Raw genomic sequence first — 26,903 nt, forward strand, 5'->3', positions numbered from 1 at the left:
TATGTTAATGTTTCCCAAGTTGAGCCTGTTTTGCCAGTGGCAGTAACTGGTAAGAGATTTCACTGTCTTCAGATGACTATTCAAAGCTTGTCCGTCCTACTTTTCCCACCTGTCCTGTTGAAGAGGGAGACAGTGGGTGTCTGGGTGGGCAGCTGGCTGAAAGACAAGGCTAGGCCACCACAGTCCATTTTGGTGTCTACCATGGGGCTCACAGAATTTTAGATGACAGTAACTGGGAGAGGCAAAACTTGGTCTGGACATTTCCAGGTAGTGGAATTGTTTGGGGGAGCTTTGATAATGGTGTTGGGAACTTTTGTTGTGGTGAAGGGACAAGTGGTGGAGTTTTTGTGTGTGTGTATATTGTTCACCATTGTCAGTTTGTGATGATTCTGATGTGGGGAATTTTTTGTTGATGTCAGTGAAGTTTGTGGAGGATGTGTGATGAATTTATATTTTGATGACAAAAAATGTGTTTCACAAAGGCAAGGGGAGAAATGTATTGCGTGTAGCTGGCAAAGTTTTGGTAGCAGGGGGACTGCAGGGGCAGCCTCTGAGAAGAAGTCAGGGACTGCCCTGTGCCAGACACAGCTAGTTCTAGTCAGCTCTGCAACGGACCCACTGCAGGATACAGCTAAGCCCATCAGCCAACCTGGTGGCATCTCTGGGAAAAAAATACTTATGAAAGGGTAAACACTGTAGGAGCAAGGAAAAAACATGAGAAACAACCCTGTGAATTCCAAGGTCAGAGAATATTGGGGAATTTGAGCCTGGGAAAAAGGGGGAGGTGTTGTTTTAATTTTGTTTCCCACAATGCAAATCTTTTTAGCTGGTAATAAATTAAATCAATTTTCTCAAACTCATGCCTGTTTTGTTTGTGACACTAACCCTATTATTTGTTGTAATCAACTAGTCCCCTTCCTTTTAATTTTTCCTCTTCTTATGTGGCAGGTATCCATCCACTCTTCACAGCCTTCATAGATGCAGGATATGGCTGATATAGAACAGATGCATGTCACACAAAACTGGGAGCGGAGAAGTGATTTCAGGTCCCTGTATCATAGGGAATGTCTCTGTGAGAGGGCTCTGTAACAGTGGTAGAGGAGTATGATTGTCTAATGTGTATATGTTAGACTGCTAGGCAGATTCTGAGGTCTTCTCATTAGTGCCTCTGTCATTCAAATTTTGTGGACCATGCCTCCTAGGTGAAAGGGGAAGAAGAGGCAACCTAGTTTGCTTGCCTGCTTGCTTGCTTGCTTCCTGCCTTCCTATGAAAATAAAAGAGCTCGTTTCTCACTTTCTGAAGTCCACCAACATCTGGAAAATCGTCTAAAATTACTCTGCTAAGTCATGGAAATTAAATACATTATTAAGATGGTGGTGACTGCCAATGGATAGATGCCGAGTTCTCCATTTGTGAATGACTTTAAACAGGATCAGTAAATATAATGTGTTTTAGCTAGTTGCCTGCCTCAGTATTGGTAGAATTGTTTGATATTTTCTAAGCTCTATTTCTGCAAGAGGTATTGATCTTGTTTTAGCACATTAATAAAAAGAACATACAGGAGGTGGTCATGAGAAAGTACTCAGAACATGGCAAAAAGTACCAGATGAAACTTCAATGAGGAAAAAGCTTTAAAGGCAAGACAATGACTTTTAGCAAAAATAAAATGCAACTTAACACTGACAAAACCCAAACTTTTAGAAGGTTCCCTTTTTTTTTGGTATAAATATAGTGATGCTTAAGTTGCCCTTCATTTTCACTTTAAGTCAATGTGGAGAAAATTCAACCCAAGCAGAAAATACAATAGTAAAAACCCAACAGTAATAAATAAATAAAACAAGCATGAGTCATCCACTTTCTAGAAAGATCTAACACAGTTATTGCATTGAAAAAAAGCACAAGGTTAGAGCTGAGGAAGAGAAACTGAGAAAAGAAACTGATTCACTCTGAGGGTACCCCTTTTTAAACAGTATAGAAATTTTTCTTTTAAAGTAGGCATTTCCATTTCTAAACATTCAAAAAGGTCAAATAGGTTCATCCATTTAAACTAAGTAACACGACTACATAAAAATCAGCCCACGCATTTCAGATGATCTGCATAGTTCATCCCATATTCATTACATTCCAGAGTGATGCTCAAATAGATTTCTTCTAACAGGTCAAAACATGTTTCCAGGGAGGGAATGTATGAAATATTCTTTACATTTCTTCATAATTTTCTAAATGTATTGGATAAAACTGAATGAGACACGTGTCCCTAAAACTTTACCTGTGTAATCTGGAGGTCAAGCACATTGCATCTAAGAATTACTGCGGGAGTTAAAACTGAGCACTGATTTCTCAGCCTCTACTGTAGTAACAATGCTACCACAGTATTACTTTGCATTTTGGGGGAGGGTGAGAGGAAGGCATCTTCCAAACCAAGTTACTTCTAGAACAATTGTCTGTTAAGTAACGGAAAGACAACCGTGTTCAGGAAGTAAGTTTCATAGTCAACAGCTTGATGACAACCATATTGTTCCACGGCCACCATCACATGAATACTTGTAGCGATTCAAAATAAACCACAAGAAAAGTAGCTAAAGCAAAAAAAGCTTTTATACTTGTAAGGTTCTCAAGTATATCAGCTGCTGTTTTTACAACTAGGTTTCACAACTTTCTCATATCAAAGACTAAGTGGGACAATGGGAGACAAGTTCTTCCAACAAACAGATTCTTGATCAGTGCTTAGAATTAATTAAATTTAGATCCTTTGTAAAAGGACCTTCATTTAACAGACTCCACTTGTCAGTTAGGTCACATTTTGTTAGAATTACTTTTTCTCTTGAAGTCTGATAGACACTTTAGCTAGATGTTAAGCACAAGAGTTCACAGTACAGATACTTGGTTTTATCTCAAAATACTGATAGTTTAGTGTAGTAGAAACAAATTTAACAAGCTATAAAAACATGTTTTTGTCACTACTTCATCATGGAACTTTGCACTTAACACTGAACTATACTAATCTTTATTGTACAAAAATTCACTTTTCTTATTAAAACCAGAAATGAAGTCATTATCTAGCTTGTTATGGTAGAGGTGGAACGTAAGAAAGGGAGAGGACAACTTAAGAGGAAAAAATGACTGGTAGATGTGTAATCTAAACATGTCTGCTCAGTAAATAAATCAGTCAATACAGCAAAGTCACCACAGAGTAAGTTTGATCACAAATCAGCTGAACAGCAGAATAATTACTTCATGATTAATACAGTTTATTTTATAAAACTATTATGAAATCAGAGAGGAATACAGTAGATTTAGGAAATTCCCTCAAATCCTCTTATTACCCTTAAAGGTAATGGACAATATTAGCAGATTTTACATAAGTCACATTACAGGAAGGTACTTAATCTACAGTGGAAACTAACATAAATGCCTTAAACCACTTTAATTCATTATAGCAAAATTTTCTCAAGTATCTTGGTTACATTTACTATGTTTGTGTTATTTGTACGTTGTTAAATTTATGTTTTTAAAAAGTTTTAAGAAATATCTTAACGTATTTTCATTGATTTCTTCCTGCTGGCTGTGCTTTTAAGTTTCTGTATTTAGAAAAAAAGTGCCCTTCTATGACAAAGGAATTTAAAAAAATCTTCTCTGTTTTTCTTCACCAGGAAAGTATAGTGCAATTCCTTTTCCTGTGACATTTTAAATATTCCTAATGAAATTCTTGAAGTCTCAGATTAGTCATTAAATCACAGACTTACGTTGTCTGATAGGGATATGTGTTTTTTTTTTTTTCTTTCCAGAAATATTTCTGTTCATGAAATTAACTTTCTGGTATTACGGTGTTTCTTTCGTCCTGTGTCAGAATTGTTTATAATCAGAGAAGTTGTAATAATTTCATCCTATTAGGTTATTTCTATGCAAGAAATATTTATTAATCTAGTCAATTATCAAGAAAAAGCAGCGTAAATCTTACTGGCTCAAAAGTGTAATCCATTAGCATACACATTTTCCAGCAATGATTTAAAAGGTACAAATAAAATTATTTTCTTTTTTTTCCTATTGCTAACAATTTCTTATGATCGTATTTTGTTTTCATTAAAAGTTAGTATTTTTCTGTATATAAAAAGTACATTTTCACACAGAGAACTATACCTCTTTTGTGCATCACTTTCCTTTTTCCTTTTCATCATTCCCATTTGTGAATCTTTAATGCCTCAATTAGCAATTGTTAAATCATATGGAGAGAATTAATATTTGGCAAATATTCAAGGTGTTAAGCTTCATTTTTCTAACAAACACAATTTGACATACAGAAAGAAGGATCATGTCAGCTTACTACCACTATGTCATGCATAGGTTGAGAGCTGTTCTATGTAAGTATCTGGAAATAAGAAAATGAAATATTATAACACACTTTAAGCCCTATGTTCAGTGGAGAATTGAGAACATCAAGAAGAAATTTTCTGTTATACACAAAACACTTTTTTATAAACTTTTTTACTATGAGGGTGGTGATGCACTGGAACAGGCTGCCCAAAGCAGTGGTGAATGCTCCATCCCTGTCAGTGTTCAAGGCCAGGGTGGACAAAGCCTTGAGTGACACAGAATCATAGAATAGCTAGGGTTGGAAAAGACCTTAAGATTATCTAGTTCCAAACCCCCTGCTATGGGCAGGGACACCTCACACTAAACTGTATCATCCATGGATCTGTCCAACCTGGCCTTGAACACCACAAGGGATGGAGCATTCACAACTTCCCTGGGAAACCCATTCCAGTGCCTCACCACCCTCACAGTAAAGAACTTCCTCCTTATATCCAATCTAAACTTCCCCTGTTTAAGATTTAACCCCTTACCCCTTGTCCTATCACTAAGTCCCTAACGAAGAGTCCCTCCCCAGCATCCTCATAGGCCCTCTTCAGATACTGGAAGGCTGCTATGAGGTCGCCACGCAGCCTTCTCTTCTCCAGGCTGAACAGCCCCAACTTTCTCAGCCTATCTTTGTACGGGAAGTGCTCCAGTCCCCTGATCATCCTTGTAGCCCTCTTTTGGACTTGTTCCAACAGTTCCATGTCCTTTTTATGTTGAGGACACCAGAACTGCACACAATACTCCAAATGAGGTCTCACGAGAACAGAGTACAGGGGCAGGATCACCTCCTTCAACCTGCTGGTCACGCTCCTTTTGATGCAGCCCAAGATACGGTTGGCTTTCTGGGCTGTGAGCGCACATTGGCGGCTCATGTTAAGTTTCTCATTGACCAACACCCCCAAGTCTTTCTCCGCAGGGCTGCTCTGAATCTGTTCTTTGCCAGTCCTGTAGCTGTGCCTGGGATTGCTCTGACCCAGGTGTAGGACCCTGCACTTTTCATGGTTAAACTTCACAAGGCTGGCATCAGCCTGCATCACAAGAGTGTCGAGGTCCCTCTGGATGACATTCCTTCCCTCCAGCATATCAACCGAACCACATAGCTCGTTGTCATTGGCAAACTAGCTGAGGAAGCACTCAATCCCACTGTCCATGTCAGCAACAAAGATGTTGAACAAGACCGGTCCCAACACCGATCCCTGAGGGACACCACTCATTACTGGCCTCCAGCCAGACATTGAACCATTGACCACAACTCTTTGTGCGTGGCCATCCAGCCAGTTCTTTATCCACCGAGTGGTCCACCTATCAAATTGATGTCTCTCCAAGACAAGGATGTTGCGTGGGACAGCGTTGAACACTTTGCACAAGTCCAGATAGATGACATTAACTGCTCTGCCCCTGTCCATCAGTTCTGTAGCCCCATCATAGAACACCACCAAATTGATCATACATGATTTCCCCTTAGTGAAGCCATGCTGGCTGTGACCAAGCACCTTGTTGTTTTCCATGTGCCTTAGCATGCTGTTGTGGTTTAAACCCAGTCAGGTAACTCGTTCACTCACTCCCCCCCTTCTTTCCCTCCCCCTACTCCCAGGGGGATGGAGAGGAGAATCAAAAAGAATGCAACTCCCACGGGTTGAGATAAGAACAGTTTAGTAACTAAGGTATAACACAAATCACTACTGCTACCACCAATGATAATAATGATAAAGGAAATAACAAGGGAAGAGAATACATCATCTCACCACCAGCCGACCGATAACTTGCCCCCCCAGCCCGACCAAGCTCTGACCGATACCTCCTCCAACCCTGCAGTCTCCCAGTCCTTCCGGCTAACTCCCAGTTACATCCTGGGCATGACGTGCTGTGGTATGGAATACCTCTTTGGTCAGTTTGGGTCAGGTGTCCTGTCTCTGCTTCCTCCCAGCTTCCCCTCCTCTCTGGCAGAGCATGAGGTTCACAAAGTCCTTGGACAAACCAAAACATTGCTATCAGTTCTGTTCCCAGGCCGAAAGTCAAAACACTGCACTGCACCAGCTACCAAGAAGGAGAAACATGCCTGCTACTGCTGAACCCAGGACATTATCCACCCCTTATTCCATACCATTCACGTCATGCTCAGATCCCACATTTTCAATATACCATCACTCTTATCTAAGTGCATGGACCAGTAGCTATAAAGCTGCTGCGTCCATCTGGTCCATGATGCCAGGCTCCATCACTTGTAACAGTCTTTCAGAGCAGGAGAGACTGTGTGCAGTGTTCACACTCGTGAATAACCTGGGCAATAGTGTCCATTGCTAAGTCCACCCCTCGATCATGAGTCCATCTCTATGTTGCATCTCTGCTCTGATGGCCTGAAGTGCCATGGGCCCACCAGGCTTAAAATAATTCACTGTCCCCTTCAGCAGTTTCTGCAGCTTGTTGCTGGGGACTCCATACAGCTGCCTTCCATCTCCGATGCTTCCAAAGCACTGGAGGGGCCCAGCAGACTAGATACTTGCCCATACTGTCCCACACACCCTGCCACTCATGACTGTCCAGCCTTGGGGAAAATCTCTTGGTCCCCCTATATCCTCGTCTAACCCCAGACAAGACCCAAAACTGACTCTGCTTAACTTCTGAGATCAGACAAAATGGTTGTGGGTAGAACACAGTCTGTGTGTGTGCCAACATGCTGATCCCCATCACAATCAGCAGGCAGGTCCCAAGGGTACCCAAAGGCCATTCAAAACCTTCAGAACTCTCAGTTGATGCTGCTGTACTTGTCACTGGTGTAGCTGCTGTGCTTGCCGGCTCTCCCACCGCCAGCTTCTCTTAGAAAATGAGTCCAGCTCTTCCTCCTCTACCTTGCTGGGAAATGCTGCGTGGTCTCCTGCATCCTCCTGGGGCTCGGCGGGCGGCTTCCGGGGAATGCTCTCGGCCGTCGCGGGGCTCGGCTCGGCCGCGGGGCTCTGCTCGGCCGCAGGGCTGGGCTCCTCCGCGGGGCTCGGCTCCTCCGCCGCCTTCTCCCGCTGCTCGGCAGCCGCCTCCTTCCTCTCCTCGACCGCCCCGACCTCCTCCACCGGCAGCCGTCCCCTCGCGGCCTCCGGCCCCGCTCCCGCCGCCGCTTGGTCCCCGGAGCAGCTCTCCCGGGCCGCTTCAGCAGCCGCCGGCTCCCGGGGCCGCTCCCCCTCGGCTCCCCGCAGCCTCACGAAGATGGAGGCGAGGGTGAGGGCCAGGACGGTGAAGAGCAGCCGGACTGGCAGGTACAAGTCCACGGCCACGTCCATCCCACCCTGCTGCTGGAGCCCGCCCGTATTACAAGCCATTGCCATAAAGCACAGTGAGACAAGAACCTTAGCCCAGGCCCCACACCTGATAAACACCAACACAGCAAATACCGGCTCTAAGTAAGTTACAACATTCTGAAGCTGTGAGATCAACAGGAACAACTCTGAGAGCCAATAAATCAGCATTGTGACCAGTGACTATTAATCCAGTCAAATCTGTCGTTATCTCAACCCTTCGTGCCCCACGTTGGGCGCCAAAAAGAACTGTCGTGGTTTAAACCCAGTCAGGTAACTCGTTCACTCACTCCCCCCCTTCTTTCCCTCCCCCTACTCCCAGAGGGATGGAGAGGAGAATCAAAAAGAATGCAACTCCCACGGGTTGAGATAAGAACAGTTTAGTAACTAAGGTATAACACAAATCACTACTGCTACCACCAATGATAATAATGATAAAGGAAATAACAAGGGAAGAGAATACATCATCTCACCACCAGCCGACCGATAACTTGCCCCCCCAGCCCGACCAAGCTCTGACCGATACCTCCTCCAACCCTGCAGTCTCCCAGTCCTTCCGGCTAACTCCCAGTTACATCCTGGGCATGACGTGCTGTGGTATGGAATACCTCTTTGGTCAGTTTGGGTCAGGTGTCCTGTCTCTGCTTCCTCCCAGCTTCCCCTCCTCTCTGGCAGAGCATGAGGCTCACAAAGTCCTTGGCCAAACCAAAACATCGCTATCAGTTCTGTTCCCAGGCCGAAAGTCAAAACACTGCACTGCACCAGCTACCAAGAAGGAGAAACATGCCTGCTACTGCTGAACCCAGGACACATGCCTTCCAGGAGAATCTGCTCCAAGATTTTGCCAGGCACAGAGGTGAGACTGACTAGTCTGTAGTTCCCTGGGTCATCTGTTTTCCCCTTCTTGAAAATGGGGATTACCTTTTTTCCAGTTGTCGGGAACTTCACCTGACCGCCATGAGTTTTCAAATATGATGGACAGTGGCTTAGCAACTTCATTATAAAGCTTTAACTTTTTGTAAAGCTTTAATGAAGAACAGGATCGAATTCTGTCTTTGCAAGAAGAATTCATACTCTGAGTTAAATTTCTATGCAGTTCAATCTAAAACTCTGAATGCATTTGTTTCCTGTCACATTTCAAGTGCTTAACTTACTGAGAATGAAAAAAAAAACAAACAAAACAAACAAGAAAAAAAAAAAACAACAAACCAAAACCTTTCTAAACAGCATTTGAAATATTTATGAATAATTCTGCAGAAATAGCCATTTGACTACTGAGCATAGCAGAAACTTTCCCATGCTATTTAAGTGTGAGATTAATGGCAACTTTCATGTTTTGATGTTTCATTACAGAACTGGCTCTATGAACTTCCTTCAGAGATTTCTGTTTCTGTCCCTGTGAACAACATATGAACTCTGCACAGCTGGATTCTTCAGAATTTGAAAGAACACTATGAATAAACTTAAAAACACTTCTCGAGTCGGGGGATAGTCACAATCAACAGCATCCTCTCTCTTTTAGTAGTAGACAGTGGATCCCCATAGTTAGTGATGAAACTGTACTCTGTCACCAAATGGAGACAGATATTAAGCCTGAAAATAGGATGGGGTGAGTCTGTTTGTTTGGGTTTTTTTGAGGCACTCAGATTTTTGGTACTATTTTTTCTTCAGAGATCCAAGATTTTTTGAATAATTAATTTCTTGATGCATTTCTATATTTTTTATTTACTTGTAAGAAAAAAAAGTCAAGCTACAAGCAGCAAATTCATGCCTAAAGGCACACTTGACAAACCGTGTATTTTTTAGGTTGACAAAACCTTCTTGATTCTCCCTTTAGGTACACAAAATGCACTGCAATGGACAAAATACTGTGTTCCATAATAAATTGTCTGGAATAACATCAATTGTTATCCAAATAAATGGTTGTAATATTACCCAGTCTTCTGAAAACACGCATCTTTTAGCCACAAAGCATTAATTCCTGATTGACTCTCAAAGGATGCATGTGCATGGACTTTGCAAAAGCATTCTTCAGCAGTGAAATTTCAATTTAAACAAAGGGCATGGCTAGGAACTGCTCACTTCTGGATAATTCTATTTTTTTCTTTCTGAAATGCCTTGTCCTCGGACTGTATGCAAAAGCTTAGAAGACTCGACTAAAACTCAAGCCTCCCTTTTTCCAAGACAAAAGATTCTGCTATTGCACTGCAGCTCAGTAAAGCTAGCTAAGAAATAACTGTTGCAGGTGTCTGTCACACTTTCTCTTAGAAATTGTCATGCCTGTAGCAAAGATGGCAGAGCAAGATGTATGTTCAAATTTCAGCAGTTCCTAGGCTTGCACCCCTGCTTAAGGCACTCTTGCAGATGCATTTGCAGAAATTTATGGGCACATGTATACATTTCCTTCTTCCATCTTGCCTGTGCAATGGAAGCACATTGCAAGGAGGTCAGGCAAACCACTGGGGATGGCAGCATCTTAAAACATTGCCACTCAATCGGCCAAGCACATCTGACAGGACTCTTAAAATGGCTGTCTCGTAGGTACCGTTCCACAAACTACAAGAATAGAACGTCCTGATGGTCAACCTGGTCTGTATGCAATGGACAAAAAAATCATATTTAGCTTACTCTTTAAGTAGATAAATGAGAACGACATTTCTCACACTTTCAGCAGGAAGAGTATGAACTTCATTTCTCTTAACAAGGAGGGAACAGGATTCGCCACAGCCAGGCTGGTAGGTGTCTGATACTTCAATCTCAGCACTAAATTAGCACAGGCAGTATAACAGTGTTTCTGCCCAAAACTCTACACATATCCTTCTGTGCACTTTTATCTTCTTGTGTACCTGAGATACAGCTGCTGGGCTCTGCTAGACCTGACCCATGCCTCAATTCATTGGACAGAGCAGCTGTCGGCAATCGGCATTCCTGCCTTTGGCTCTGATACAAAGAGCGCCAAGTTCTGGCTCAGATTAAAGTGGGTCCTGTGGCTTTCTCCCCATCTGCACCTCTGAGGCAGAAATGGGTTGTGGGAAATAGCCATTGCGGTTTGGACCTGCGCCTCACCCAAGGTAAGCTGTGCGCCTTAGAGCCACTTAAAAGTGCAGCTCGTGGTAGCCTTCGGCTTCTTGTCACTCTTCAAATCCAAAGCTGGTTAATAAAACCCCAAACCTCTGTGTTTTGGCCACATGCAGCCTGTCACGGAGAAAGCTTAAGACTACCTGCACACAGCCCAGAACATGGATAAGAGGAGAGCTGCAAGAACCTTATAAAGTAGGTTATTTTCAGAGGTACCCAGCAGACCTCGGGCCAGAGACGCTCCAGAGGCACACAGCCCTCAGCTCCTGTGGTGGGAAGCTGAGGAAGGGCAGGGAGAGAAGGAAGGACAAGGCAAGGACGACAGGAAAGGCGGGAAGGAATGACGCATGGCCGGCTGCCCCCGACGCCTCCACAGCGCCCTCTGGCAGAGACGGCTGCACCTCAGGCCCGACGCGTTATCAGCAGTAACCACCCTTCACTGCCCGCCAAGGGGCGGAGCCACCCGCTCATTTAAATAACTCGAAGCTTATTTGCATGCTGCCAAGACGGCTGGCCCTGCGATTGGCCGGCTCCGAGGCAGTCCCCACTACCGGCCCCTGTGCCACAGAGGGGGCGGGGTCAGCGGGGAGAGGGGAGGGGACACGCGGCTTATTTGCATAACGGCCCGGCGCGTGCGACGGCGTTTGGCCGTGTTGGTTCCTGCAGTGGGATCCGATTTGAATCTCCGGCGGCAGCACCGAGGGAGGCGGGAGCGGCGACGGCGCCCGCGTAGCGCTGAGGCAGAAGGTGCGGCGGCACACAGGGGCGCAGGTACGGCGCGTCCTTTTCGCGGTGTGAGCGGCCGGGCAGCTGCAACGCTCTGTGTGGAGCGTTGCCCCGCGCGGCGGCGGCAGCGGCAGCGGCGGCGGCGGCACTAGTGCGCATGCTCCGGGGCTGCAGCTTTGCACACGCGCCGCAGCGGACGGCCACACTGACTCACAAGCGCGGCGCAGCTACGCGGGTGCTGCATGGGAGCACGTGACGCGGCTCCAGTGCAGGCGGCGGCGCGCATGCGCGGTGTGGTTTTCGCGCAGAAGTGGCAGCAGGTGGGACGCTGGGTGTGGGGTGGTGCTTGCTTTCGCCTCCTCACGTGTGGAGGGGTCGGTGCGGCGGCAGCGGTTACAGGTGAGTCTGGCGTGGGGCAGGGTAAGGCTGGGGCGCGCTGCTGCGTCGTGAAGGTGAAAAGAGCTGGGCAACACTTGGGCAGTTGTTTGATTGCATTCTGTTCTGTGTATGGGTGGCGTGAGTGAGGTGAGGTGCAGGCGCCGGCGCCTCCCATACGTCACTGGGCGGGTGTTTGGGTGGGACAGTGGTGTGTGCCTGCCTGGCGCCTCAAGTGTGTTTCCTACTCTCCCAGTTGGGAATGACATGAGCTGAGTGGCACTGCACACAGTCAGTGGGTATCCTCACAAATGCAGCAGCTGTGGATGTTGAGTGTCGCGGTAGGAGCAATGAGGAGAAAATTGGTTGTTGTGTTTTTTTCTTATGGCGATCAATAACACACTGATGAATTTAAAGTTTCAGAAGTGTGTGGGCATATTAGTTTACTAGAAATTAGGTTGTTTCAGTGGAGAAAAAGGGCCTAGTTGTGCCTTATTTACGTGATATCATCAGTAAACAAGGCCAGAGTGGCAACTCCAGGTTGTCGTGAAGGCCCATGTCAAACAAAATGGCAAATGTTAACAGATTAAGTAGTATATCAGTGTAAAGAAGGCACATTTTCTTTGAATTTAATTATTCACAATATGGAGACTGTATTCGTGGTTAAGCATTTCACACTTTAATGCTGATGTCACATGGTAACCTGCTGGAAGTGTAGCAGTTCTTCATGTATATGCGGCTTACTGGATTTCCTAACCTCTGACAGGTACCCAGTGGAAATGCCTGCATTAGAATATTTTGTTGCATACTAGTAATCTTGAAATACATCTACATATTGTCATTTCGGTGTGACCCTTAACACAGAGGGACTTGTTGGGCGGGAAAATTGAACGGAATTGCTGATGGGGAAAAATATTATCTTAAAATAAAGGGGTGAATATCTCAACTAATCTAGGTAACGGTCAGTGAGCTTAAAACTGCATCCTTCATGCAGTCACAGAAAAATAACACTTGTGCATCTAGACAGCAAGCAGCAGATACCAGTGTAAGAAGGAAGTATGTTTTTCTGATTAGGTACTGGTTTGTGCAGTCCTACAGGAAGGTATGAAGGGGATTATGACCTCAAATATTACACAAGCCCCACTGCTATTCGATACGTGATCTTGAGCAGGTAATTTATCATTTTTCAGATTTCTGAAGTGGGGCTAATGGTAGTTGTCAGGTCCATCATAAAATGAATTCACTAATGATTGCATGAGCACTTGCGCAATTCAGGAATTGTGGCAACTACACCCACTATTTATTCCTCAGATTTGGCAGTTATTTTCTATGCTCCAGAAGTATCAAGTTCTTATCTTTATATAATTCAGAGAGGAACTGTACTGACAATTTTGGAGAGCAATACACTTTTCAATAAATGTCAAATAATTAAAATACAGAAAAACTTGTTTTGTCGCTGTAGATAACTGTTCATTGTGTGTTCTCTTTCAAAGAATCTCAGGAGATCTTTGTGTTCTCATTGTTACGTTCTTAGTTTAGTATGCTTATTACACTGCTTGGAGTAAAGGCTTTTTATCAGCTGCAACCTTGCTACCAAATACAGCCGTGCTGAACTGATACTTCCTGTGATAATGTGGAACAGTGTGGTATTTTTCTGTATGAATTATTTTAACAAGGCCATCTTGAATGTTGTGAAGGCTCTAAACTGATCCTAACATAATCGATTAATACAAGGATGCAATAATTACATACATCAATTAAAACAGTCAAATTGATGCTCTTATTGAGGGATCTCTTAGTTTTCCTTTTCTATCCATTACAAAGTCAGTTTTCAAGATGCTAATCCCAGTAGATACTCATACATGCTATCTTCTGCTGTATTTGCTGAAGCCTCCTGCTTTAGCTTGTATTGTTATACCTGTTTCACGTATTTAGAAGATCAATATTAACTGTAGTAAATTAGTTTCCTGTAAAAGCTCCTTTAGTAATGCTTCCATTTGGGGCATAAAGATATGAAATGTGGTATCATATAGTACCATATAGTATAGTATCATAGACATACACTTTCCCCCCAGCATGGGAGGTGATCTTGCTAGCCAAGAGACTGAACAGCCTATGAATAAAGATAGGTCAGTTTTAGACACTGATTCACAGAATCTGCAGTAAACAAACAGTTTACAGGTTAAGCAATTTTAAAAGGTCTTATTTTAGTAACTGATCCCTAATTAGTTACTAAATCCTCATCTTCACTGCGTTTGAGATTTTTGGGAGGAGGCACTTTTTCCTGTTACATACAGACGGTATTTCCTCAGTGAAGTTGTTGACTAACCAGAACTCCATTTTCCAAAACAAACAAACAAAAATAAAAGGAAATTCCTCCCCATCTAGATGCTTTTAATAGTATAATCATTGATTAGGCTTATGTAGGCTTACTGTAAGAAATTATATTTATGGCAAAAATCACAAGGTTATTCATGTAATGCAGATAGTAAGGCCAAAAGATACTTTACCAGTTGCTCTTACTTAAATAGTTTGCAAGTTGAATGCATAATTTTTTTTTTTAATTTATTCTCTACATGGTGTTTTTCTATACTGTGGGCTAATTATGTGCTTGTGAGTTTATTTTGGAAATTACTGCAGTGGCACAGATGTACATCACAGTTTTCATAAGGGGTACTAGCTGAGGAAAATCAGGTACAAGTTGTAAAACTATTATGTGAATGTGAGGGGTTTGTTTGGGTTTTTCTTCCTCCCAAATATTTTTATGTAATATTTCTCTTAAATTCAGTGATATCCATGGTGTTAATATTTTTCAGTAAAAACTATGGTTGGACTCTACTTTTCCTCAGCATGTGACATTACTCTGAGAGGTGTACCTGCACACAAAAAAAAAAATTTGGGAGCTCATAAACTGGCCAACACAAATGATGCTTTCATGATGTATATTTGTGACTCTATTTCAGTTATACTCCTTGTACCACATGCTGTATTATATGAAAAAAACACTCTGTTTCTACCATATTCTACAAAACTGTTTGTCAAACAGCAGTTACTTACCCAGCCAAATACAGGATGAAGATTAAGAAGGATTGTTGTGTAAAAACCTTGATTTTATTTTTGACAAGCAGAGAGAACGTGATTCTTTAAAGTCATCCCTGTAATCAGCTATTTTTGTTAAGTTGGACAGTTGCAGAATGCCTTACTCTTTGAATAAAGTTTACCTGTGAACTGAGTAATACTTTAAAATTCCTCAGTCTTGGTTTAGATATTAAAGCCTGGCGTGTGATCCCAAAGGTGACTGAAGTCTAGATTTGAGATTTTTAGTCGAGGATCTGGAGCATAGCCTTTGAGTTCTGGATATTTTTTCAAAAGCAAAATTTTGCATGATGATGTGGAATCTTAATTTTTATTTACCTGAAAAGATTATGTGTATCATTCATAGTGTCTTTAGGTGTCTTGCCTTTTTTGTTTGTCTAGGTTTTTTCCTTAGTTTTTTTTTTTCCCCTTCCCTATTTATGTAGCAACGGGGATCAGAAAATCCATGAGTTCCTATGTAGAAAGCTTAAGTCTCTGGAACCGTCTGATCATTAAAGTTCAGTATTAGTCTACAGATCAGCATATAAAAGTGACTTTGATCAATTTTAGAAATACAAAGTACTGATATGATACTGGTTATCCAGAAACTGAATCTTCAGAATGCATCAGTGGTTTTGTTGGGGGTTTGGGTTTTTTTGTTGTTTTGTTGGTTTTTTCTTTTCAGAATGGTAAAGTTTGAATTAAACCAAAGCATAACTCTAGCTTTTTAGGGTGCATACAACTGAATTGTGATTTAGAAATGGGAGTCTGTTTTGGTTGGGGTTTTTTGTCTTTAGTTGCATATTCTGATTTTGGTTAATGTTGTAGTTCTTATCTCTGTCCTAACTATTTGTGTCCATATATATGGAAAAAAAAAAAAAAACACAAGGTTGAGAACAGAATTTCAACTACAGTTGAGGTTTATGTGGCTTCGTGTTTTGTATTTTCATTAGATGTTATGTTAGTAATAAAAAAAAAATGCTGTTAGTGAAAAATAAATGCCTGCATGAAACAAAAAATGCATGATCAAAGTTATTAAATGGCACTTAGGAATTCCACTAAAACAAATGTGTTTAACAACTTCTTTTGCTTAAGCAGAAAACTGCAAAACAGTATATGGCAAAAATGTTTAATTGTATCACAACCCCACAAGTTTTATCCGAAATCTGCTCAGTTCTAGCATAGTAGTACAATTTTATCTGAACATTGTTTGTCAATTGCTCTATCCATAGTAATTCTTGAAATACTTGTTGGTTTTCAGTAAATGTAACAGTAGTAAGTGTCAAAGAGAATTAATTCCTTCGAATTTTGTGAAAACAAGCATCTGGGGTGAGAAGAAGCTACCATTGTTCCCAGGGAGGGAACCTGGCAGTTACACATTGTTTTGGGAGGGTAACTTGCTGCAAGTCAGGACATGGGTATTGTCTGTCAAAGCAGTATGGAAGCTGTTACAGCAACATGCAACGTTCAGATTGGACGTGTGTATGCACTCACTTGCCCTGCGTCGTAAAGCACCAATGATAATGTGAGGTTACTCTGATTAAGAAGTAGCAAGACAATAATTCTGCAGGAAATGTGGTTTCATTACTTCCATTGCTCACTCATTACCTTGTTCAGTACCATTGATGTATACTTTTCTCAATCACCAGTGTATTTAATAGCAGATCTGCTCCCCCTCCCTTCCTTTTTTGGTTTTTGGTAACAATTCCTTGGTGGTGTAACTGAAAGTGTAATAGTAACTATGTGGTATTAAATAAATTTCTGATCCTCGGCTGTATGTCAGCTTCCACCATATCACTGTGAAGGAATTCAGAACACTCTGTGTTTGTACATATATTGTATAAATGCCCTTTATGTTCCTTTGGGATTTATAAATAACTTAAAAAAAAAAAAACAAACAAAGCCAAACAAACTAACAATGCACTGCACACCTTAAGATGTTTTATTTTGAGCTGTGAGTGTTATGGGTGACTAAAAACTCTACTCATGAGTTACCAGCTTTTATTTCTTCTAGGAACAAACATCAGATCATAAGAGATCTTAGTAAATCAAATGTTTGTGTGCAAAGCGTTTTAATAATTTCTAAGATATTTACGTAAACTAATAGAGCGTGTTTGCTGCACATAAGTTACATACTTTTAGAACAGGAAAATTGGTTTTCTCTTTTAGATCCAATTTCTGAAATTGCTCTGAAGTAAATTCAAAGCACCGTTTTTTATGAATGGCTGTGAATATGTCAGCTAGCCGTTAAAATAACTTGTATATTTGCTCCATCATTTTGTGCTGTCTAAGCATTATCCTCCATTTCAAAATAGTGTAAAGAAATTATGGGAGGGGAGGGGGACACCCCCCCCCCCAAAAAAAAAACCTCCCCCAAAAAAAAAACAAAAAAAACCCAACCACAAACAGACACAAAAAAACACATCACACCAAACCCTGACACAAAAGTTCTGTCTTTGTCTCCAATTTACTGCAGTTTCCAGAAGTCATTTTAAAAAGATGTTGTATTCTCCTACTTTGTAAGTCTTCTCAAAATGTGTTTAGTAGCTAACTAGCATATGGAAATACATGCTTGCCAACTTCAGTCCAAACACTGAAAACTTTCTTTCATTGGTCCTACCATCAAGTGGCTTCAAATCATGAGAAGTCATCAGATGTTGTGCAGATTTTGACTTTCTGGACTCTAATGTTCCTTATCTCATGATCATCATGGGCTTGCTCTTTTCTCCAGTGGTTTGTTTTTATCTTTGAAGTCCTTGCAGTCCTAAATGAAAGTTGAGATGTTTCTTGAAGTCAGCCTGCTGGCCTGTGTAAATATAGTAGGAGTAAAGGGAGGTTTCTGTACTTGGTCTATTAAGACTTCAGATGCATACAAAGAATAGTAGTCTCTCCCATGAATTTGATCAGTGTAAGAACTGTTTTGTTCACTTATTAACTAACATACAAAATAACCAACACCCCCCCCCAAAAAAAAAAAAAAAAAAAAAAAAAAACCAAAACCAACACACCAAAAACAAACAAAAAAACAACCTAAAGCAAAGAAACAAATAGAACAGGGCAAATGAGAAAAGTGGATGGGATGTGGTTTGCCGAAAAGGAAATGGGGATGATATGTAGCAGACTGGTTTCTTAAGTTCATGATTTGAGTGAAAAATTATTTATGCTTTGGCTGCTTTTCTGCTGCCCTTGTTGTATGAAATGACATAAAAACCTGTCTGAAAGTCCAGAATTTTCTGCCTCCCCATGACTTCCTATATATAGCCCCAGTATAAAGTCTGACTCAGTGTAATATTTAAGAGGGGGGTGGGGGGTGATATTATTTATACAGACAACAATTGGAGAAATGACAGGGTACTATTCTCTTGAGTTTCTTTTTTGATATTCATGAGAAGGTTAGAAAATGGACTATTTTAAAATTCAACTTATGACTAGAATAATTGAACTTGCTGAGATGCTACTGCAACATGTTAGCATGTCATTAGAAGGGGGCAGAGTTAAGGTTGTTTGGAGTTTTTGTTATGACTTTAATAGAAATCTAAACATAGCAGATTATGCTTAAATTCCATTGTGACTCCCTTTAAAATTACCAATTTTCTTACTTATTTTTGGTGTTTAGAGGACCTGTGTAGGTGCCACTGTAACTAGAAACAAGAAGTTGTAGCCCCACACTAATATGTATTTCCTGGACCTAAGCATTCTCAGATGAGTTATTTCAGTCTTAATTTTCTGTTTAATTAAACATCAGGGTTTATTTTAAAATGGGTTTGGTTAATATTTTTTAACCTATTAACACTCTATTTGTTAACTGAACTATATGGAAGTGAACTGTTGAGTGAATATATATATATGGTTTCTTACCACTCAGTTACATTTTTTGCAGTTTGGGTTAAGAAATCAGTACCACTGCATATTCATGAAGCTTTTTGACAAGACGACTGACTGCAGCAGCTGGATTGTCACATGGGTTTGTTTTCTCTGGTTTGCTGAAAGTGTTCTCAAAGTATTCTCAATTCAAACCTATTTAAGTCATTGAGTTTCCATATATCAAGCTCAAAGACTGAATGTTAGAGAATGTAGTGTTGTACCAGTGCAGGTCTTGGGTTCCAGATTAGAACCTCCTTAAGTTTCTGTAGAACTTCTAGGACTGCATGTCAGAATTCACCTTTTGATGTAGGAATTTTGTAGGTGTGCTAAATATAGAACTCTCTTCTGTTTAAAGCATCACTACTGTGGAAATCAAAGTCTATGTATATTTGTCATACAAATTAAGTACTACATTTGAATTTTTAAATAATGCTAAATTACTGTAAATCCCTGTAAACTGAAGGTGTTCTATATATGAAAATTTAGAGTAAGCAACATGGAGTTGTAACTCACTAACAGAAAAAAACTGCTTTCAAATTCATTATAAATTTGATTTAGTAATGGGCCTTTGTGAAGAAAAGCTTCAGTGTAGTGGGTAATTTTAAACTAATTGTAATAAAGTTGTTTTCCAGTCTTCACAAATTTGTTTTAGAGACTTGTATTTTGGATATCTGAACTTCAAGCTTATTTTAATTTCATCTTCTGATTCTGTACAGTATTACCAAAGACAGTAATAATCAATGTTGTTGTTTATACGTTTGTGGCATGTGCTGCTTGTGTTGCAAATCATGTCAATAGAAGGACAAAAGGAAAAGCCAGGTGATGTATAGCAACGCTTTATAAATTTGAAATAGTAACAGTGGTGCTGATGTATACATCAGACAACTACTGCTAGCATGATTAATCAGTCCTGAAATAACCAGCTACAGCTGGCAGCAGACATGCAGTTATGTAAGTTCAGACATTTTTCATAAAAGAAGTATGTGGAGGGCACATTTTCTCCAGTTGTGGGGGGAGGGGAGCTTACTGTGTTGATCTCATTTTGGATCACAAAGACTAGTTTTTGGTAGAAGGGTAGGAATAATTCAACATTTAATTTCCTTCAGGATTGCCCCATATACTGCTGCAGTTCTTTCATTTTAAAATTAGCTGGGTTTGGATTTTGTTAAAGAGGTGCACATGATAAAGTGAGGCAGGTTCAGAGGAGCTCCCTCCAGAACTACCTACTGTTTCCTGGACAGGAACGCGTGATTTATGTTAATGGACAGAAACTAGAGAGAAACCTGTATCATATTCAGTTCTGAATGCATTAAGATTGTGTATTTGTTTGACAATCCCTCTGTTCCCTTCACAGCAAATTCCTGAAGGGATTCTAGATATGCTGTCTTCAAAAAAAAATACTCAACATAATTCATAAATAATTAGATACTTGATTTCTACAGACACGTTCTGGAATATTCTTGGGCTTTTGCTAGCTGTCTTAAAAATTTATCTTCCCCCCCCCCCCCCCCCCCCCCCCAAGTAAACTGTTATTGGGCAACTAATACAGAGTGTTTTAAAACAGGTGGTGCTGTAAAAAGGGCCAGATCAGTTTCTTACAGGTTTTAGATTTTTTAATTTTTTTTTAAGACTGAAATGAGGCTACTCTTGAAGTATTCCCTGAAGTTTGTCAGTTCTATGCATGATCTGGCTCTGTTTCTGTGGCTGTTAATATATGACATGGATTCTGAACTGCTTGGAGTCGGCAGGGATATGAAGTATGCAGTACAATTCCTGCCTGGATCACAGACCTAGCAGGGCGGCCTCTCTGTGACAGGAGATTTTTCTCAGTTTTCTCTTTACCAGTGGTGCTCTGAGTAGGTGCAGTGTTGCAGCTGTGTGTTAACACTTTCCTGCCTGTCAAGAAACCATTCCTCCCCCCCCCAGCCTGTGCAGTTTGTTGCAGTGTGGCAAAGAGGGAGGTGCTTTGCTATACAAATGTTTTATCCACTGCTGAGTTGTCTGGCAAGAACTGCAGCCATCTTAAATCACATTTTCAGTGCAGCTGAGACAGTGCAGTTTCAAAATGGCTGGCGAAGTGCTCTTCATTGCAGCAGTTTAGCCTGGCTGTATGCAAATGAGTAGAGCTGTTGGTATCACATGCGCCAGATCTTAGAGGTAACAGAGGTAAGCACCAGCTCTGTTTTGCTGAGAAAGAATTTCAAAGTTTGTTTAAACAAAATGAGGTATTACAAGCTGCATAAAATGATGTCTTTTATTGTCAACAGGATTTTTTTTTTGGTGGGGTTTTGTGTTTTTTTTTGTTGTGTTTTTTTTGGGGGGTGAGGTGGGGTGTGTGTTTTTGTTTTCCCTCCCCCCATCACTGAAGTAATTCATAGACCTCTAGCCTTTCTCAGAGAGTACACTGGGTGGCATTGGAGAGGTCGAAGGTCATGCCATCTGTTTTGCCAATCAAATTATTTCAGTTTGGCTCTTCCCTTACCAGGTCAAAAGAGCTCTCACTTTATGCTGCCCTTTCTCAATAGCTTGCCACATTCTTTAACTAAAATATAAACAGTTTATAATCATTGTTACATCTTTGTAATCAAGTGGTTAAATTTACATTTGATCATCCTGTTTTCAACATGTAACTTTTTCCAGCGGTAGGTAAGAATTACAAAACCTGCATAAATACACTGGATTCCAATGGTAATGTAAATGTTAGCTATTCTACAGGTAACAGTTATTTGCTACTCAAATATAACACTTGTGTAAATTCTGCAGAGCTGCTACAAATGATATAATGTAAAGTTTCAAAGTATTTTTTTTATTTTTTTTAATAGCTTAATTGACATCTCGAGTTTCAAAATGTGCTAGTGGTTTAAACATGGCCTGGTCTTTTCTTGCGTATATTACTGGTTGGTGACCTAGCTGTCGTTCAACACTCATTAAAAAGTAGTTAATAGGTGTCCGGGTCTAGGGACATGAAAGTGGGAGAAAAGTAGTGCTCAGTGTTTTTTTCATTGGGGAAGGGGAGAAAGAAGACATTTTTTCTCATGACTTATTTTCTTGGTTTGTGTTTGTCTGAAATGCTAGTTAAGGTCTTTATGGGATCTTAAGATGGATAGGAGTTAATTTGAGAGTAGTTAAATAAGGAGTTACTTCAGGTTCTCCAGAAACATGTAAGGAGCAGCAGAGCTGGTTAACTCACCAGGATGTAGCTCATAGTTATTTTCCTGTCTGGAGCTGAACTTAGTGCTAAGGATGTGAAAATTGGTGCTAAACACGTGATAGTTTAGTCGTTCCTCAGTATTTTTTCACAATTATTTTGGTGCTTTTAGCATACGCTATAGCCAAGCACTTCACTGTTAAGTTAGTTTTTAAATTACCTGTTCCCATAAATGATCTTCTATAGTTAATGATAATACACTACTTTTAAAGAAATGAAGTATTCTAGGCAGATCAGGTTCTCAGGAGATGAGGTTTGTCCATGTTTATTATGTGTGTTTAATATGAAGAACTATAAAAAAAATCGGTAAAATAGGGGATGTTAACCCAGGTTGACTTCTGACTTGAGCGAGCTGTGAGTTGTAATTAGTCATGGGGTTTTCCTGCATTAGGATAAAAGATCAGTGACAGAAATAATGACAGTGTGTGGTCCCAGGTTATGAGGAAATGCAGGTAGGTAAGTAGCACATAATTTGCTTTATTGCTAGTGGAATTCTCGTTAGTGTCAGATTTTAATTCATAGTGGGCTTTCTTTATTGGGCAGGATACTTAAGGTCCTGAGAACATTTAATTTGGGCACTTTATAATGTCTGAAAACTTCGACAACAAATTTTACTTCCATGCATTTGTTTTGAAAAAACCGTGAACTTCTGCCATACGCTCACTTCCATCTGATGAATGCAGATTGATAATGTAATGAGATTTCCTTCCCATCCCCCGAACAGTAATCTTTCTGGTTTTCTGCAAAATACTTACTCTTATGTCATCCTGACACCAGTCTTACAGTGATTACTGAGGTTTGTGTTGGTGTGGTTTTTGGTCAGTTATTGATTAATTATAGATGTTACTAACTCATATCGTTCAAAGCATGCAGAAACACTTTTTACAATATCACTGAACTCCTACTCTGTGTTCACTGAAGGGGATGAAATTTTATGTCGAAAACATACTGTACCCAACATGTTCTGTGGTGATTTGTTCTTGTTGGTTTGGGCCGTTTTGTTTGTTTGGGGTTTTGTTTTGTTTGGGGTTTTTGTGTATTTTTGATTGTTGTGGCTTGGGGGGGTGGTGGTTTGTTATTGTTTTGTTTTGCTTTTGCCTTTTTTGTTTTTCAGGATCACATGAAGATGTTGTAGAACAGCAGGCTTAAAAATTGTCAAGTTCTTTTGTTTTTTTTTAATCCTCTCTTTACTGGGTACATGAAAAGCAAAATAGCTTATTTTTTGACATTTACTGTAAAGAGTAGTTCTTCACATGTATCATGTTTGAGTAAAATACTGTATATTCACACTGTGGCTTTCATACAGCCTTTTTTTGTACCATTTGTTGCCCATGGGTTTTTTTTTTGTGAGCTGGGTAACCTTACCTCCCCTATTACAGAAAAGTCACAGGGAGATTGCCAGAGTTCAGAGGAAAGCTCTTGTCAGTGTCTTCCCTTCCCTCTGGTTTTGGTTTACTTTCCTCTTTAACAGGCCATTTTCAAAAGATGTTGAACAAAATGGCTGGCCCAGAAGGGAGCTGCAGCATTTTGCTGTATGAGGTGGGTGGTGTGGTTTGGGTTTCTTTTTTCTTTCCTGAAGTGGGTGTTGGAATGCATGAAGTCTAGTAGGTTTTGAAACCAGTGCTGTGTATGAAACGCATCCCTGTTTCCAGAAGTCCAAGTACACTCTACAGTAGTACTGGAGGCTGACAGCGTGATCTTTTCTGTCTTCCCTCCCATGGTGTTAATAACTTGTTCGTCAGTCAAAACGAAAATTAAAAATACAGATTTACCTGCATAGAGACAAGGCACTTCAGTAGAGGGGGCAAAAGGGGGAGTTTTTATTAAATACATAAATTAGATGCTCATGATTTGAATTAGAAATAGTTGTGTATAATTAATGACTTCAACTGAATTGACTGCTATACATTTTTAATGTTGAGATGCATTGTCAGACTCTGCTCAATGTTCCTGTGTCTGCATTTTTTCCACTTCTGAGAGCTGCTGCATTCTAGAACAATTAGCTTTATACTGCTTAAAAGTGAACTGGAAGGGTAAGTTTTCAGAAGTAAATGCATTACAAATGGGTTAGCAGTCTCACACAGGCTTTCAAAGTGAGACACCCAATATTACTTCATTAGTTTGTTCTGAAGGACTGTATAGATTCACAAGATTCACTTTTTTTTCTGCTAAATCGTGTATCCGATCATAAGAGGATTGTTCTAGTTTGTTTTGATTTGTGCTCCAAGTATTTGGCCAGTTTTTCGTTACTAAATCATATTTGCTTGGAACCATTCTAACATGGCTTGGTTATTTTTTATGTTTCCCTTAAAACTCAGAATTGTCTAAATTTGCACAGCTGCATCTTCTCTTTTGGTAGGTATTTTGGGAGCGAGCAATCTCAGGCAGGATTTGAAACGAACTGGAATGGACTGCTGAATTAATGCAATCCTGCGCAATGCATGCAAATCACTTTTGAACAGCTGACTTGTTTGGTTCTTTAGGTGGTAGAAATAAATTATTACCAAGCACTTGGAACTGTTTGGAATCTTAAATACTTAATCACATTATAACTATTATTAAACAGTTAAATTGGATCTTTATTTTTAGCTATAAATTTTCTGTCTTCAGAGGAATTGCACATAAGGCAAATGGCTGATTTCCGCATCATCTTGATCTGCAGGTTAAGATCCTTGGGTTTTCAGTATTTGTTTAGTAAATAACAAAATTATTCATGGAAGTTTGAGAAAAATATGGTTCTTTCTTAAGCTGACAGGGAGTCAAAACTGTCCTTTTCCCTTTCTAAAGGACAGGCCGGGAGTGCACGGTTAAACTTACTGCCTGGAAGTTCATTTTACACTCTGTCCCTTTCCTACAGTAGAAACGCAGATAGAACTTGTGCCAGTCCTTCCCCCCTTCCCTTTCCTGCCTTCCCTGCTCCTTCTGTTGATACATGCTCCTGCTGTAAAGCTATCGAAATAAACCACACTGGCTACGGTAATGGGTTGGTAAGTCTGTTCCCTACTTCAGAAATGAACATTATTTTGTGTGTCTTTCAAAGACCAATGTGAGAAAAACTTGGGAGCTACAAAGCTCTGGCTCTTATGTAATTTTTTTGTTGTGTTTCATGCTTTGGAGAAAGGGGGTGTTTTGTGTTTTGGATGTGTGTGTGTTGCCTACAGAAGGCCAAGGGGCTTTAATCTGTTCTGCTCTGGTAGGTGTGGGTTTTTTTCCTTTTCTTCCTCTTTTTAATTATTCTTTTTAATCAAGCTACTGGTGAGACATTTCATTATAGGTAGTTTGGTTTATTTCATTTTAGACGAACTTTATCCATCAAATGCTTTCCTACCTAGAATTGCATGTGAATTGCGGACGTCACTGTGGCAGCCTTTTCCATACCTTTCTGAGATGACTCAACTTACATTTGAGGATGTTGTCATTGTTATGTACCAACTGAAACCATACAGCTAATGGTAATTATTTCAAACACCACTGGCCATACTGTGTCTGACTGTAACATCTGCTCTTGAAAGGCACTTCTGATGAAAGACTAAAAAATTGTGCATGTGTTGGCGTAAGAGTCCTGTTCCCTGGATTGGAGAAGGCAAAGCACTGACACAATGCTCAAATGGGGTAGGCAGGAAGACATTGTATGTAATGACAGTTACTGGGAATTTAATGGGAGTATGCTACTGCTTATTCTACCTTCTGAAGACTCTAACTACACCACCTACCCCCCCCCAAAAACACCACTACAAAACCAACTACACCACCTACCCCCCACAAAAACACCACTACAAAACCACCACCCCCCCTTACCCCCCCATCCAAATACCCCATAACCGCAGCTGAAGTGATCCCTGTGCTAGTCCTCAGGGTGAGCTGGGCAGCTGCAGCTGTGTGCGGCTTAGCAAGCCCTCTGGTTAAGACGGCAGATGGAGAGCTCGCTCGTGGGGGTATCTGGAAGCTCTGGCCTGGACTTTCCTGAGAGGAATGGAGCCGAGGATGGAACATGATCCACGTGAAAGGCTCTTATTTTGCAGTATCCGTTTTTCTGTGTTGAGAAATCATATTGTTATTCTGGTATTTGTGCACAAGGGTGTGGAGGTGGGGAGGAGGTATGCCTTTATGTAGGAAACACAGTGTTGTTTTTTTTTTGGTGGGGGTTTTGTCTGCTGCTTTTAAAGCAGCATTGGTGCCCTTCATTTTTAAGCTCAGAGGCTGTTCATCTGATGTTTCATTCTGTAAATGACAACAGCATCACTGGAAGATGTATTCTGCACAGTGGTTAAATGTGCTAACATAACACGCATCTGCCTGAAACTAAATAAAAGATACATGTGACGCAATGTATGCAATACCAGAGCAGTTGTAGACTTAATGGTTGTCATTTTAATGTGACAGTCATTCTGGGAAAATAATTGTTTTTCCCTTAAACATCACTTTAGGCTTTTGGATACAACAGCTGAGGATCAATTTTTAAATACTTTCAGACAAAAAATCAGTATCTTTTTGACATTACAGACGAGCAAATTCTGTTATATTCAAATAACCTAGAACCAGCCTTACAGCAAATTTCACTCACAGTGGGAAAAGGGGAGGTATGATTTGACTATGTATAGGCTTGACACTTGGCATTCTGAAGAGAACAGTGTAGAGAACTAGAAGAGGCCTGTGGTGAAAAGCAGGCGCTTATGGTCCTGAGGCCCTGTGTTTGCCTTGCAGGAGCCTACAGGCATCAGTCTCCCATCACTTACCGCTAAATGGTGCCAAGCTGCAGCTGCAGCAGTGTTTTGCTAGATGTCAGACATTTCTGTGGCTTTAATGCGATTTTATTCAAGGTTTCACAAATTCATGTTTACAATTAGTATAATAACTAGTACATTTATTTGCACTGATTTGTTGCATGTTGTAAAAATTTCTTATAAGGCAGCAAATGAGGTGAAAAAGG

General features: G+C 40.7%; 1 protein-coding gene and 1 long non-coding RNA gene across 3 annotated transcripts in view; one reads left to right on the top strand and one right to left on the bottom strand.

The window, feature by feature from the left end:
• Positions 1–11,333: 11,333 nt before the first annotated feature.
• ATF7IP (activating transcription factor 7 interacting protein) overlaps positions 11,334–26,903 on the top strand; it is a 104,840-nt gene continuing 89,270 nt past the window's right edge. The window contains exon 1 of one of the 2 annotated variants that reach the window (XR_009965890.1): positions 11,334–11,496. The gene's annotated coding sequence lies outside the window, so the exon portion shown is untranslated. Of the gene's footprint in view, positions 11,497–20,784; positions 20,932–26,903 lie in introns of those variants that run through there. The other variant, XR_009965892.1, reaches the window with a different exon arrangement.
• On the bottom strand, positions 17,347–24,921 carry LOC134166496 (uncharacterized). Its single transcript, XR_009965902.1, has 2 exons — positions 23,592–24,921; positions 17,347–17,707 (listed from the first exon to the last, which is right to left on the bottom strand). It is a non-coding gene; the product is annotated as an uncharacterized LOC134166496 (long non-coding RNA).

This window comes from Pezoporus occidentalis, unplaced genomic scaffold (assembly GCF_034315485.1).
Source record: "Pezoporus occidentalis ecotype Australia unplaced genomic scaffold, CSIRO_AGI_Poc_V1 ctg263, whole genome shotgun sequence".
In the NCBI taxonomy this organism is placed as follows: Eukaryota; Metazoa; Chordata; class Aves; order Psittaciformes; family Psittacidae; genus Pezoporus; species Pezoporus occidentalis.